Source organism: Marmota flaviventris, chromosome 17, assembly GCF_047511675.1.
Source record: "Marmota flaviventris isolate mMarFla1 chromosome 17, mMarFla1.hap1, whole genome shotgun sequence".
Lineage (NCBI taxonomy): Eukaryota > Metazoa > Chordata > Mammalia > Rodentia > Sciuridae > Marmota > Marmota flaviventris.
In genome coordinates, this window is record NC_092514.1 from 198599 (window position 1) to 216213 (window position 17615).

Below are 17615 nucleotides of genomic sequence, written 5' to 3' on the forward strand. Positions count from 1 at the left end.
AAAATAAGAGCAATCAAGAACCAGTTTCTGGTCTGAATGCAATTTAATGTCACTCAAACAGTAAACCTACCAGCCTCAGTTTGGAGGAAGTGCCTGAAGCCCTTTCCAATCTCTCTCTTAGGTGAGAACGGTCCAATCAACACAGAGCCAGTGATGATGGGTGGGCTTTCACATTCTCCTGTCCTTGTGTTTCTGGAGCCTGCCATTCTTTGAATCCATTTCTGTTTCCTGTTGTAGATCTGGAGCCCCAGGTTTCTGTGCTACACAGGTTTATGAAGGTCATTAGAGCTTCAGAGAAGGTCATTATCTGGCCAGGGAAGGCCAAGATTTGTGAGGCATCACTAAAGTTTCAGAGAGGGCTGCAATCTCGTCAGAGAGCCAGGCATGGGTGAGTTCAAGGCACAGGCAGGCATTCCAAGCAAGTTCAGAATTTGCAGTAATTTATAGTAAAGCTGAAATTATCTTTTCATGGCTTTGTGGCGAGATGGCTCCCAATTTTAAGAAAAGATCAGGTTGGGTCTATCACTCCCCCCCCCTTTTTTATGTATCCCTTTCAAATCTTTGATAGGGTAGGGGAAGAGCACTGAGGGAATTTTAATTCCTCAGGTAACAGTCTCCAACATTTTTTGAACTCACCCAAAACTGGTCTCCCTGATTTGATCTGACTTAATTAATTACTTATATTGACAGTCTATTTATTTTTGGCTCCATTGTTGTAAGAAGAGGGGCATCGCTTGTTTTGGCTTCTTCTGAGCTGAGAGGGGGTGATGTGAGGAGGCACGCCATGAGGGACATGAGTTTCCTTTTAGAAGTCAGTTCGGTTTGAAGTCTGGTTGGGGAAGAACAGGTTGTAAAGTCATCTGGGGATGGGTGCTTCTATGAGAGAAACAAAGACCATGAGTACTGAATAAATGTTGCAGCAGCTGGAGCATGTCACTGTACAGAAGTTCCCTCACAAGGCTTCAACATTTTAAAACTTAATCTTAAACATCCAACAAATAAATTTTAACAGCCTTATATTAAGAGTACTGGGCTTTAATGTCTATAACTTTACAATTATTTATCTTTTTTATTAAATGGGATCTGTATTATCCTATCTGTCTTTTAGGTGATGGCTTATTATCTTAAATTAATCCATGTTGTGTTCTTAAAGCAAAATTTCTGTAAAACACTAACAGGGAATCTTTAGATCACTTGTAAGGAAATTACAAAATAAAATTAACAAGAGTAAAAACATTTAGTTCATTTAATAGCTATCCTGAATTTTGGCTGAGGTATACATTATATCCCCTGTTTGAGATCCTAGTAATCTTGACAGATTAAAAACAACTTTTGAACATAACTTTAAATGAACTAAAATCTGGCCTACTGCTTTTTTAGTCATTCTCACATATAGTAAGATGGGACACAGAGCCTTAACTCAGGTAAGGCCCGGCTCTTTATAAATCTTAAGTGTTCCAGTTCCAAAGCTGATGTTTGCTTTTTAAATATCACTTTACAAAGTTTACATAAATTGTTTTAGGTCACATTAACATTAGCTAACACCATATGATATCACATTTAAAACATGAATTAAAGAAAGGCTTAAAGAAAGGTTTAAAAAGTTTTTAACCTTTACATAGTTTAGGCTCTCATTAACTTAAAAATACATTTAAATTGTTCCCCAATGTAAAACGTAACATAAAACTTTACATATCTTGTTGATAACAAGTAAATAAATCCCCAATATATTTTTTTTACCATACAACTTCAGAACACTAGCTTGATATATGCTCTTTTAAAGTTTCTCCCTTACAGACTTGTATACCTGGAAGATATGAGCACATTAATAGCATCACAATTACATTGATGTTTTTATATTAACCAAATTTAGCTTTTAAAAAAAATGACAGTACAATGCTCTAAAATAACAGTTTTTATTTAACCAGTTGTTTAATTTTTATGGTTGCTTGCTCTAGAAAAAAAATAAAACTTAATAAACACAATGTAATGGGTAAACTTATGTTTTAAGAAATTTTTGTCTCTTAAACACATGACTGATTGTAAAAACAAACTCATACAGACCTTAGTAAATTAATCAGATATGTAACAAAAGTACTTATGAATGAGTAAACCCATATCAAATTTACTTTACTTATTTTATCAAAATATTAGACAAGTGAGTTGAACAGTGCTAGCCATTTTTTTGTTGTTGTTGAAGGAAAAATCCTAGAACCAAGGCATATTAGACATTTTATAGACATTAATATTTTATGAGTTTTTTGAACACCTAGAAAAACATGTAAGCTTAAATTTAAAGACATTTATTTTATCTGTTCATCCAATTTAAATTGAACCATTTAAATCACATGATTTAAATCTTTGGATCCACTTTTTAAACTTTGTTTTTATGAGCGCTTCTTATATATGTTAATTTGTATATCATATATATGATACAGACATATGTATATATATATATATATATATATATATATATATATATATATATATATATATATAGACATACAACACATAACACAAGTGTGCACACATAACAATAGTAAAGGCCTTGTAGCTTTTCACAGATGAAATCTCCATTGCAATGTTTCAAAAACTCCACAGTTGGTCAAAGGTGGAACTGATCAGAAAAAACATTAACCTATGTCTGTAGGATCAAAATCATGAGCTAAAAAAAATACAGAATCTAAGAAGAAAAAAAAAAAAAAAAACAAGAATCCTAGAAAAAATGACTGGCCAGTAATTAGTAAATACCATACAATTTACCTTTTTTGTTAAGGCCTCAGATCAGTCTCATACTGAGCTTGCAGGCTTCTTTCATTTGCATTTCAACATAAGTCCTGGCTGAGGTCTGGAAGGAGCAGGGGAAAAACTGCTATTCTGAGCAGACACCTCAGGCCTAAGGCATTTTAACCATAAGTCATAATTTTCAGGTTTGGATGTTGAAAATAATGATACAAGTTTAAGATACAATTCACAAAATTTTATATCTTTACATCTTGTTTTGTCAACAGATACCATACTATGATTTACTATCCTTTTCCAAATTAATGCACTGGTACACAGTGACATTTTCCCAGGCTATCCAATTCAAAATTGGTGAAAAATACTGAATGATTGGGAATTAACTTGCCAACTTGGAAGTAGAGTTATTTTTTTTCCATTCTAAGTATTTAAGTTCTCTGGCATAAATTATCTGAAATCATAAACTAAACAATTACCTAAACCCAACTTTTAACTGCAAGATTGTGCAATGCTTCAAAAACCCATTCAGATATCAGATTGTTACAATAAAACATCATCTTTTAGACACACATTCAGCAAAGATCATTCCCAAGAAACAATTTATGATATCAATACACTATTGCACATGTCTTAAAGGGCCAGAAACAAAGACACAGGACAGACAGACAGAAAGGAGCTCCAGACTATGGCTGACAGACAGAAACCTTTAAAACAGAGCAGATAAGAGAAAAATCTCCTACACCAGTGGCACTATAGATGTCCCCATAAGGGGACCAGATGTTTTCACAGAGGGGCAACCTGAAATGTAAAATCAAGGGTCTCCATGGCGACTTTACTGCATTTAGTGTCCCCTTTTTCTTTTTCTATTTTTTTAAGAAGACAGAGGTGGCATAATCCTTACAGTGCAAGGAAGAAAGGAGAGAATTCCCCGAAGAAACAGGGCTTCAGCAGCTGCTGGGAGTCCCTCAGTCCCTCCTTTTACTTACAGGATTAGCTCCTCTGGTTCCATTCCACCCCAGGCATGCTCCATCTCCTAACACTACAGTAGTCAGCTCTCAAAAATTTCCAGGTGGGGGGTGGTATCAAAATTTGTAACTGAAAGTTTGGTTCCTGACCTTGAAGCCAATTATTGCCAATTTAATAATGAGAACAGGGTTTTGAGAAAAAGAAAAAGGGAGGTTTATTGCTTTGCTAACAAAGGAGAAACACAGGGACTCTGCCCAAAGGTTGTGACTCTCTTGATTTGGAGGGACAAGGGGTTTTAAAGGAGGTTCACTTGTTAACCTAGGAGATACTCAGTTCTTAAATCCCCAGCAGGCATTGCCCTCTGCAGTGGGTGTGCTCCAGCAGCCAGCTAGGGGTTCTCTCATCCTGCTTAACAAAGGGAGATAAAGTTCATTGCAGTTCCTTAAAACACAGTCCAAAGGGGTTTCAGGCTTACTTGCTTTATTACCCATTTCCACGTCCAATATCCTTAAGTTTTTATCACAGAAATCACACAACAAAAGGCACAAAAACAAACAAACAAAAAACATATAAAACACAGAACAAAACACAAGAAAACAGAAACCCGGTGCCAAAACAGAAAAACAGAAGAGCAATGCAACGTCTTGCTAAAGCTCCAGGGTAGGAGCGTGTGCATGCCCGTTGGCACCTCTCTATCCTTCCAGAGGAATTCCCTACAGAACAGAACAGAGGACAGAACAATTTCTCGTTACTGTCCCGGACAGGAGTATATGTCAGCCTTGCCAGGCCACCTCTCAGTCTTCAGAAGAGATCTCCCTTAACTGGATAATAGATGTTATAAAGGCACCATTTACCTATGGAGGCCTCCTCCACCAGGTGCTTGCTAGTAGTTTTAGTGCGGCAGTTCACTGCAGTGCTCCAGGGACTGAGCCTCACTCCAAGCCCTTGGAACATCTCAAGGTGTGCACCCCCTAGAGTGGCTCTCCAGCCCGGAGCCCTGGAGCGAATGCCGGCTTCAGAATTTCCAGCAGTCTGGTCTTGTGATCTGGTCTGGCAGGGTCATTTCACTGGGGCCTCCAAAATGTTAGACCAGGACACAAGAAAAGACCACTGACTCCAATTAAAATCAAATTAAAGCAAGCTTATTATTTTGAACGGCTGGGCTGCCTCTCCCTCCCAAAACCGTGGGAACAAGACAGAAACCCCAGCTTTTCTGCAGCCCAGCTTTATAGCCCAGAAAGTTACACAAAGGGGGGTTACAGATAACAGAACTCTGACAAGCGTCACACTAATGGTAGTTTACATTTTTTGCTGGACACAATATCAGAATTTATTAGGACCATTTGAGCCTCTGAGAGGGTCATTGTCTGGCCAGGGAAGGCCAATATTTATGAGGTGTCATTAAAGTTTTAGAGAGGGCTGCTATCTTGTCCGAGAGCCAGGCATGGGTGAGTTCAAGACACGGGCAGGCATTCCAAGCAGATTCAGAATTTGCAATAATTTATAGTAAAGCTGAAATTATCTTTTCATGGATTTGTGGCGAGATGGCTCCCAATTTTAAGAAAAGATCAGGTTGGGTCTATCATTACATCCCTTTTTTTTTTAATAAGACAGGATATCACTGAGTCACTTAAGCTATTGCCAAGTTTCTGAGGCTGGTCTTGCATTTAAGTTCCTCCTGTTTCATCCTCCTGAGCCACTGAGAGTACAGACATTCACAATAATACCCTGCTTCAAAAAAAATATTATTAGTGGATTATATGGCATTTTTATTTTGAGGTCTTAAGAACCATGATAGGACCTGGGAATGTGGCTCAAGCAGTAGTGCGCTTGCCTGGCATGCGTGTGGTGCTGGGTTCGATCTTCAGCACCAAATACAAACAAAGATGTTGTGTCTTCTGAAAACTAAAATGAATAAATAAATATTAAAATTCTCTCTCTCTCTCTCTCTCTCTCTCTCTCTCTTTAAAAAAAGAACCATGTTAGTTTTTTCAAAACTATCTTTAGTAACTTTATATTTTAACCAAAATTTTTATATATACATATACACATATACTCTGGAGTCCCTACTATCTTTCAGATATTTGTTTGGTTTGGTGTGGTTTGGTGCTAGGAATTGAACTCGGGGGGTGCTTTCCACTGAGTTATGTCCCCAGTCCTTTTTTTTTTCTTTTTGAGACAGGTGATATATCACTAATATCTCACTAAGTTGCTTATAGCCTTGCTATGTTGTTAAGGCTGTCTTTCAAATCACAATCCTCCTGACTCGCCTGTCTAGCCTCTAGTATATTTGCCACCACACCTAGCTCTTTCAGATTATTATAATAACCTTTTCAACAACACTGCCCAGGCTACAGAAAATCTCTTTGACTGATGCATTTTATCCCTGTGGAAAGTTTATATGAAGTAGCCAATTTAGGACTATTCTGTAAAGATTTGTTGGAATAAACAGGGATCATTGTTTTTTAACCTCCTTTCTGAACTACTATTTGGTATCATAGTTCATAAAAGTGCTGGGAAAGATTGTAAATTCATTTGTTTGAAATCTACAGAGATTTACATAAGCTCAGTCACCTTTTGTTCTAGAGATTGGAACTTCAGGACATAGTAACATAAATAAAATATGTTAAAGTTGAGACATTCAGTACACACATCCACACACACACACACATCCAAACACACACACACACACAAAAACTTTCTAGGAGCAATTGGTAGTTCTGGCATTATTACTAGCGTATCAGGGACATAATAACATAAACAAAATATGTTAAATTTGAAACATTCAATACACACATACACACACCCACCAAAAAAAACCAAAAACTTTTTCTAGGAGGAATTGGTAGTTCTGGCCTTATTACTAGTGTATCAGGGTTGGGGCAGGATTCAGGAAGTGCTAAAATCTCACTCAAACTAAGAGTAGTTTACTGGATTCCTCCATAATTTCACCTACAATACAAGCTAGAGTGAACTTCATCTGTCAGCAACAGTAATTGGGAAAATATGCTGGCAGATGTTGTTTTGAGATAAATTGATAGCTTTGATATTTGGGTATTTTTGTGTCTTGGTCACAGCTGATGAAACACTTGTGAAGGCGTTTATGGCTCCTAGATATCACCATTTTTTTTTATTATTTCTTTCATATTTCCTTCTTTCTTTTTCTTTTTCTTTTCTTTTTTTCTTTTTTTTTTTTTTTTTTTTTTGTAGGGGGGTTGCTAGAGATTAAACCCAGGGCCTTGTGCATACAAGGAAAGCCCTCTAAAAACTGAGCTACATCCTCAGCCCCTCTCTCACATTTCTGTTCACTAGAGGTGATGATGGTAATTGGGGATTTTGTCCCAAATGTGGTACATTTCTTAAGACTGGACTAATATCCAGTGTATCTAAATCTCTCTTCTCACTCATGATTTTGCCAAAGAGACACTCACATTAGTTTTTTTTTTCCTTAAATGTATCTATAGATGGAGGGAGAGTGTCTCATTTAATATTCTGCTTTATTTTCAACATCATTCCCTCTTAATATTTGCTTTTTATAGTGTTGCTAATATTGGAACTGACTATCTTGCACATTCTGCACACACACTCTAACAGTGAACTTTGCCACTATGTCCCATTTCTAACTTTAGGTTGGATAGATTCATTCATTCATGTTTAATGTTAGTTTTCATATGGTTAGTTTTACATATGCCTTTCTATTGCTCTTAACAATACTATTGATCTACATATGGTTTCAGACTTGATTCATATTATGATTTATTGGCCTGTATTATTGCAATATAGTTTCATAATATACATTAAATGTGTCTCATTACAATAACTATATTATTTGCTTTTTTAAAAGGTTTTGGGGTATTTTACATATATTTTATTTCTAAGATAAATTTATTTTTTTTGGTCCCTTCTTTTCTTTTATTTGGTACTTGGAATTAAACTCAGGGGAATTTTTCCACATCAACAAGCCTATTTTGTATGACATTTAGAGACGGTGTCTCACTGAGTTGCTTAGGGCCTCACTTTTGCTCTTTTGCTGATGCTGGCTTTGAGCTCACAATACACCTGTCTTAGCCTACAAAGGTACTGGGATTACAATTGTGCACCAACAGGTCCAGCTCTCTTCTTGTATTTAAAGAATAACATGCTAAAATTTTGATAGTAAAATATTATATATTAAATTGAGTTAAAATAGTTGTCTTTGTAATGATTAGTTTTATTTACGCACATGGTATTTTATGTGCTTTTGTAAATTTTTATTTAGTTTGTGATAAGTTCCACATATTTTCCTTGAAATCCATTATACACGTGATGTATTTAACAGATGTAACTTCAATATAATACTTATGTGGTATTTTGTACTCTAATTAAACCAAAAATATTTCTGGGCTCCAGAAACCATTTTTTCTCAAACTTTATTATTTTTTTTATTTTTCTGAATCACCTCCTCTTTCCTCCTAGGCCCCAGATTTCCACTGTATTAACAAGCATAGCTCTAGTCTTATGCTATCACATACTTGTACACTGTAATGGTACACACATACACACATATTATAATTTCCACAGGTCTAAGCAGCTTGGTGAGGAGTATTTCATATATATGTGTGTGTGTGTGTGTGTGTGTGTATATATATATATATATATATATATATATATATATATATATATATATATATACAGTTTTCATGATGAAATAACAGCAATTTCTACTCCATCTTTAGTTCATGAGAATTTGTTTTGTGTCCTCATCAATACTTTGTATTCTTTTTGTTGTTGTTGTTTCTTACTGGAAATTTAAATCAGGGGCACACAGAGACTGATTCACACATCATTGCTTAGGGCCTTTCTAAGTTTCTGAGGCTGGCCTTAAACTCAGGATTATTTTGCCTTAGCCTCACAATCCAATGGGATTAGAGGTATGTGCCATGAAACCTGGTTCTATTTTACTATTATATTGAAATATATATTACTTCTGAAAATAATTTATTCTTGATATAAAGAAAGCATAGAATACCATTTTCCCCAAAAATAACCCCCCCCTTTTTTTGGAAAAGATGTCAATTTTTTCTTTTTTTTGGAAAAGATGTCAGTAGTGCCAGATGTATAATTTATTAATGTCTAAATGGCAAGTTTATTATTATTATTATTATTATTATTATTATTATTATTATTCTATGTATTAGTTACAAAACTTTATCTGTTCATATTATTATAAGTTATATACTCTTTTCTATAGCTTTATAGTATACATCAGTATGTATCAAAATGACCTTTGGGGGGGGTTGGGAGGTGAGGGGAGGGTCATAGGGTTAGAAATGATGGTGGAATATGATGTATTTTGTTATATAAAGTACATGTATAAGGAAGTGAATTCATGTAAATATATTTTGTATAAAACCAGAGAAATAAAAATTTTGCTCTATATGTCTAATAAGAATTGTAATACATTCTGTTGTCATATATAATTTTAAAAATATTTAAAATTTAAAGATAAATGATGGCATATGTTCTACCTGAAAATAAATACTACTCCTTTTAAAAATTGAAAAAAAAAGGTCTGTTGGTCAGTTGTAAACTTTATAAAGTAAAAAATGTATCCTGAACATTTGGTAATACATAAACCTAGATGTAGCTATTTATAGTGTTTTCAGCAAAATTAAAAAAAAAATACTGTAGAGTTCATTTTTTGCAATGTATACTCATAATTATATGAGATGCATTTTGTACATATACATGTATACTAACATCATATATAATTAATAAATGATTACTACATCTCACATTAACTACATTTATTTCAAATTAATTTGTCTTTTGAAAGCACTGATATATGACACTCTTTGATATATACACTTGGTGTGTCTTCAAATTTGTCACTTTTATGTATTATGTTCTTTTCTTTATTCTCCTTTTTATAGAATTTCTTTTTCCAAATTATTGAGATTAATGAATTTTAAACAATTCAGTTTAACAGTGCAGTCTGTAGATTTTCTTTTTTAACCTAAGACAAAATACATCCCAAATTTAATAGGCTTATTGTTATGTAAATGACTTGGAAGAACCTGCATATATAACACCCTTACCTGACCTTACTCTGGACTTTTGATATCTGGGTGAAGGGGATCTGAAAGTGATCCATGGAAAAGGCAGAACAGGGATGGGTCAGGATGTGAAATTGGTGGATACTGAGTATGTAGTAGGGAGTATTCATGAAAAAGTATTGGTGGAATAGGTACGGGTAGAGAAAAAAGTGCTGTGAAGGAAAGAGGCAAAGAATGACCAGCTCAAGAGTTCAGATTTAAAAAGTCTAATGGTGGATCAATGGTAGTATGAGGGTAAAAGGTAGTTTCTTTGGAGGAAGAAATAAGGTAGAAATAAAAGAAGAAGGTAACTCTGGCACGGTCCCCAAGAGAAAGAGTCAAATGAACACTACCCTCTATATTCAATATATATATATATATATATATATATATATATATATATATATATATATATATATATATCAAACTTCTATAACATTAGATTAAAGTCAGCCAGCCTCAGCAACTTAGTGAGGCTCTAAGAAAATCAGCAAAACCCTTTTTCTTTATAGAATAATTTATTAAAGGCTGAGAGTGTTTCTTAGTGAAAAAGCATATCTGATTTCAATTTGTAATATGAGAGAGAGAGAGAGAGAGAGAGAGAGAGAGAGAGAAAGAGAGAAAGAGAGAGAGAGAGAGATTGCAAAAATAAAAAAAAAAAACATAATCAGTGACACTCTTAGTGTCAAGGATGTAAATAATTTAAAAGTAATAATGAGCTAGTTGGAAATCTCACCTAGGTTATTAACTACTGCTTGGGAAGTTAGTCTACTCTCCAAAATATAAAAGTGAGAGAGGAATTCTTTATTAAAGTGTATATAAGAAAATAGAGGACTTTTTACACAGCTTTTAGTTGACAAAGACTGGGTCAATTTTAGTGGGTGATTAGGGTTCTGCCAAGATGATAAATCCTTGAGTTATTTGGAATAATGTGATTTTATCTAGTCTTCATAAATGAAGATTGACGTGTAATGTAAATCAGGCTTGGCAAAGGAAAAACATTTCAATGAAAATTAAATGTATGAATAAAAACATAAAACAATATTTAACAAAACTTCAACATTCAGAATATTTATGCAATTATGTAATCACCAGTAATGTAAAAACAATGACAACTAAAGATTAAGTGAATTAATAAAAAACAAATAAATAATGTAATGAATGAATTAATTAATTAATAGCTAACAAGTTAAAAGATGTAGTGTGATTGGAATTGTCAAAGTCAGCTTTTAACCATGAAAAAGTGTAAAGGTACATAGAAATGGTGTTTTACTACTTACTGAGACATACCCTATGAACTATAAATTCCACTCCTAGGTGGGAAGAGTTGAACACAGAACCCATTCACCTGGCTCTCTCACTTGGGAACTGTGCAAAAAATTACCTTTTTCTTTCTCTCAAATTTTATTGCTGCTTCCAAGAACACTACCCTCTATATTCACACTATCATTGTAGACTTGTAACTTGTGAACCCCTCTACTGTTCAAGATTTTCTTCTTTTTTTATTGCTCTTTTTCTCCCTACCCCCATATCATCCACCAATACTTATTTTGTATAGCAAAATCTACATACTCAGCAATCACCAGTCTTATATCTTACTATATCCATTTTCTACCTTGTGCATGACCACTTTGAGATCCCCTCCATCAAAACATCAATAGTCCAAAGTGATCAGAATGGGGGTAAAATTTGCAGAATATTAAAGGTCAGTTATACAACAAGAAAGCTATAAAAAGTGGGCTTCATTTAAAGGTGAAAATAAAAAGAAAATCTTTAGACTTCACTAGTTAAAATAAAGGATCAAAAATTTATGAGTCTCAATAATTTGAATTATACTTGTGAGTCACTTTTTGGGGGTAAGGGATATAAGGACATTGCTAATGAGTTTAAAGCTCAAACTGTGTTTTTATGAGAAAAAGAATAGAAAGATTTAAAAAATATTAAAATAATTGTGATATCATTTTCATAAAAATATATACATATTTATTCACAAATTGCTTTAACCTTATAAACAGTTATAAGTGTCAATACATTTCTCTCTGGGCTAGGTCCTATTATTGGAAGAAAACTTTGCCTTAATATAACCCCATACAGAGGCATTTAATGCAATTATCAGGCCAATAATAATAATAATAATAATAATAATAATAATAATTGAGTTGGGGAGGATTTCAGGGTTGTGAAGCATAACTGTAATATAAGTTACTTGAAAAGAAATCACAGGAGAATTTTACACACTGTCTGAATACATATATGTACATATTATTTATAAAATGTGTTTATGAGTTATGTAGTGAGGGTGCATAAGTCCAATACACAGTCTTTTTATTTTCTTGAATATTTTTTGTTGTAGATGGACACAGTACCTTTAGTATTTTGTTTGTTGGCTTTTTTAAATATTTATTTTTAGTTTTGGGCGGACACAACATCTTTGTTTGTATGTGGTGCTGAGGATCCAACCTGGGCTGCCCGCATGCCCGGCGAGTGCACTATTGCTTGAGCCACATCCCCTCTAGGGTGGCTTTTTAATGCAGTGCTGGGTGTTCAACCCAGTACCTCACACATGCTAGGGAAGTTCTCTACCACTGATCCATAACCCTAGTTTCCAAAGTCCTTTACTTAATCTTTTTTTTTTTTTTTGGGGGGGGGAGTGTATGCTTGTAGTACAAGGGATTGAATCCATGGCCTTACATCAGCAAAACAAGCACTCTACTGACTAAGCTATATTTTCAGCCCTGATCTGTAGTTGGTTAACAATGACAATGGAGCAGCCTGTCATTCAGACTTTGATTTTGTGCCCACTTGGCTCAGGTTGGAGGCAGTGCCTGAAGCCTTCACCAATCAGTCTCTTAGGTGAGAACTGTCCAATCCTCAGGCAGCCAGTGATGAGGGGAAGGGCTTCCACAATCTTCTGTTCCCTTGGTGTCTGGAGCCCGCCATTTTTTCAATCTTTTTGTAGGCTTCTGTCCTGGATCTGGAGCTCAGGTGTCTGTGCTATGCAGAATCTGAAAACAAACCACAGGGAGACCGCTGAGAACCCTGAAAGCCAGGAAATGGTAAGTGTGCCTTGCTACCTTGAGACTGGGTAGGAAGGTGGCTTAAAGCTGACAGGAGTGGCAATGGTGGAAACTGGGAGTTGTGGCTATTGACTACTCATGGTCCTCTCCAGAGTCTTGTGGCCACAGGGTCACTCTGTGGAAGCTTAGCCTTCACCTCCCTCTGACTAGTCTAGCGAGGCTTAGATTGGCAGTTGAAAACCTGGGCATTTTGTTCCATCATTGTATGGTGTTTTCAGCTACTTTCTGAAGCCCTTTGTGAGCATCCATGTGCCATGAGTCCAGCATGTCCCAGATTGTGTGGAGAAGACTGGAATAATTATCAGGAGAGAACCCAAATCCATTTGTTGTACTCCTGAATGAGAGAGGCTGCTGATTTAGGGCTTGTTACTCACAAGGGTTTGTTTGTTTATTTATTTAATTTATTTTTTTGTGTGTCCGTGAGTGTTTATGTATGTGTGTGTGTGTTCACATATCCAAAAATAGGATTCTCTGTTCACAGTGAATAAGTATAAAATAGAATAGATATTATAATGACCATGTAATCAGGATAATGGGCCTCACTCAACAACACCTGGAGTTTAACTGAAAGATATATTAATTGGCACCATCAAGGCCTATTTCAAATGTAAAAGACCTTGAAACCCACTTGTGGGAACACCTTCAACAAATTCCTTTTTTGAAGAAAAAAGGATGGTCACTGAAAGGATGAAAGTGAACCCATATGGTAGTCAGGATGCCTTTTCCAAAGCCTATTCTAAATGCATTTTGATCCATGTTCTGCCCAAAACCATCAGGAAACTTCTAAGATGGCACACTAAAATGAGTTTTTTTTTTCCTTCTGGTATCATTCCTCATACCACATGATGGGAGTTCTATTTCTTCTTGCTTAAATAGATTTTTTTCTTCAAAATTTATGAGACAAGCACCCAGATGCAATTGGCAAACTGAGAAATTTTGGTTCATCTCAAAACTCCACTTTCAGCATTATCAATCATTATTTTTCATGTTTTATTTCAGATGTATGCATAATTTATAATGTTTTTCTTCAAGAACTGGAGGGAATTTTTTAAAAAAATTTAATTTATCATTCTGAGATTTTCACATGAGAAGAAAACAAAATAAAATTAGGTGATATTGAAAAGAATGAATATCTCCTAAGTGAGGTTTATGTGTCCCAATTAAAGATTTTTAAAAACTGTAATGGGTCCTCAATTGAGGGTTTATTTATTTATTTGTTTGTTTATTTATTGGAATATTTTATCTTAATTTTTATTCTACACAAGTAATATTAACTTGATAAGACTGTGGATTTGAATAACCAATTACTTTACCAAAGCAATCTTCAAAGAATCCATATTTGTGTCCACTTTTAGTATTGTTAAGAGCAACATAAAGGTCTACCTAAATTCAACCATGGGAAAAATAACATTGGACATGAAGGCATAAAACTGATCAATCTAAAGTTAAAATTTTGGACTGGTGGTACAATTCAATGGTAAAGCATGTGTGCATAATATGCAGGGTACTGGGTTACAACCTTAGCAACACACACACACAAAATGCAGATGTTAAGGGGGGAAATGATATTAAAAATAAAGCAAAATGTTAAAATTATGTATCATTCTTCTACCTATATACACACTTAATAAAAAGCTACTCATGTTATAAGTTTCTCTCTTTAAAGTCACAAATCAGTAGATGGATTAAGATACATTGGACAATCTAGAAAATATCTACCTTCAGTCAGCAGGAAATGCTGGAGTACACTGAGTGTTAGCTCTGTCTTGAGCAAAGTACCTTATTTGGCACCAAATCCCTAATTGCCAGAATTACCCTCAGTAAAGAGGGGCTGCACATACCAGTGACCCTGAGTACTCTTCTCTAGCTGACCCTGCCATAATGCCTTTGATCAGACAAATACAGACCTCTGTCATGCCAAAAGGAACTCCTCACACTACTGCTGTGATTGTCCCTCCAGGGCCAGAGGCTGGGTTGATCTACACACCCTACAAATACCTTACACATTGGCATCAGCCACTTCAGTCCTTGAGTATCCTTTGAACCCAATGGTGTATGAGGTGCAGTGTCTACTAAAGTTTGAAGGCACAATATGTGTGTCCATCCTTTCCAAAGGATTGTGACTGAAGGTGGAGCTGACACTCTCAACTAACCTATGAACTTCTATCTCTGAACTCTTTGCCCAATAATGACCTGACCAGCCTGCCTGCTGATCACTTAAGTGATCATTGCCTTTGCTTGCCTGTGCTCAGTGCAGCAAGATGAGGGACTTGTTTGTTCATTTGTCTTACCATCTAGACAAACAAAATACAAATAAAACATTGTCTTCCAGCTCAGGTTTTTGTCCACCAACTCCACCCCTGTGTGGATGAAAGTGGTTCTAGAACCTGTACTGAAAAATAGTAAGATATTAGGGACCAAATCATTCCAAGCACTGATCATCTTTCAATGTAAACCCCAAGAGACTGGTAGGAAGGCTTCCATGGGAGACATATGGCCCTTGACTACACAGTGACAGAGGGAGTAACAGTGAAAGACTTCTAGGAAACTTTTCTTCTCATAGCAAAGTCACACTCCTCTCTGAATGAACTGTGTGCTGATGCAACATTCATGAACTCAGTCAGGCAAGTCATTGGTGAAGTGATTTGAAAAGTATTCAAATTTCATGTACTGTTCAGTCACTACAGTGCCCTCCAAGGGCAGAGGTGCATTTTTAAAAATACATTTCCTCTCATATCTGAAGTATATGAAGATTATGCCATGAGAGAAAAACTTAAGAAGATGTTTTAAAAGTAATGCAAAGAACAAAAGTCCAAAAACCGATTTTTTAAAATTTCAGAGTTATTTAAGAGCTAAAATTTAAGAGTTATTGGGATAGAAGAAGGCATAGAGGACCAAATCACAGGAATATACAATCTATTCAATGAAATAATACCAGAAATCTTTCCAAACATGAGGAATAAATTGGAAATCCAAATTCAAGAAGCCTACAGGATGCCAAATGTACAAAATCACAACAGATCCACATCAAGGCACAGTATAATGAAAATCCCAACATACAGAATAAGGAGAGAATTTTAATAGCCACGAGAAAAAGGAATAAGACTACATATAGGGGAAAACCAATTGGAATAATGGCAGATTTTTCAACCCAGACCCTGAAAGCTAGAAGATCCTGGAACAACATATATCAAGCTCTGTAAGATAATTGGTGCCATTCAAGAATCTTGTATCCAGCAAAATTAAGCTTTAGATTTGAAAATGAAATAGAAACCTTCCATGATAAACAAAAGTTAAAAGTATTTATAACTAGACAACTGGTGCTACAAAACATCCTTGGCAAAATATTTCATGAACAGGAAATGAAAAACAGCAATGAAAATCAACAGAGGGAGGTATGCAGTAAAGGAAAAAACTAATCAAAGAGGAAAACCAAGTCAAGTTAAATAACAAAAATAAACAAATATGGCTGGAAATACAAACCATGTCTCAATAGTAACCCTAAATGTTAATGGCTTATACTCAACAACAACAAAAAGATATGGGTTGCAGATTGGATAAAATAAAAGACCCAACAATATGCTGCCTGAAGGTAACTCATCTGATATGAAAAGACATATACAAACTGAAAGTAATAGGTTTGGAAAAATCATACCACTCACATGGACTGTGTAAGGAAGCAGGGGTTTCTATACTCATATCAAATAAAGTAGACTTCAACTCAAAGTTAATCAAAATGGATAAAGATTGACATTACATACTGCTCAAGGAATCCTACACCAATAAACCATAGCAATCATAAATATATATGCCCCAAACCTTGGTGCAGCTCTGATCATCAAACAAACTCTTTTCAAGTTCAAGAGTCAAATTGACCACAACACAATAATCTTGGTTGACTTTAACAGACCTCTCTCATCACTGGATAGATCTTCCAAACATAAGTTGAATAAAGAAACTATAGAACTCAATAACACAATCAATAACTTAGACTTATGTGACATATATAGAATATTTCAACCTGTACCAAGTGCATACACTTTCCTCTCAGCAGCACATGGATCCTTCTCTAAAATAGACCATATAATGTGCCACAAAGCAACTCTTAGCAAATACAAAAAGTTAGAGATACTACCATGCATTTTATTGGATCATAATGAAATGAAATTGGAAATCAACAACAAAATAAAAAACAAAATTTTCTCCATCACTTGGAGCCTAAACAATATGCTACTTAATGAACAATGGGTTCCAGAAGACATCACGGAGGAGATTAAAAAATTCCTATAACTAAATGAGAACATAGACACAACATATCAAAATCTTTGGGACACTATGAAAGAAATACTAAAAGGAAAATTCATTGCATGGACTTTATTTCTTAAAAAAAAAAAGTCAAAAAATATATGACCTCACCCTACATCTCAAAGACCTAGGAAAAGAAGAACAAATCAGTAGCAAAAGCAGAAGAAGACAAGAAATAATTAAAATTAGAGCTGGAATCAATGAAATCAAAATAAAAGGAACAATATAAAAATTGACAAAACAAAAAGTTGGTTCTTTGAAAAAATAAATAGAATTGATAGACCCTTAGCCACGCTAATGAAGAGAAGAGAGATCTCAAATTACCAGCATACATGATGAAAAAGGTAATATCACAACTGACACTACAGAAATACAGAGGATCATTAGAAATTATTTTGAAATCTTAAACTCCAATAAAATTGAAGGCATTGAACGCATTGACAGATTTCTT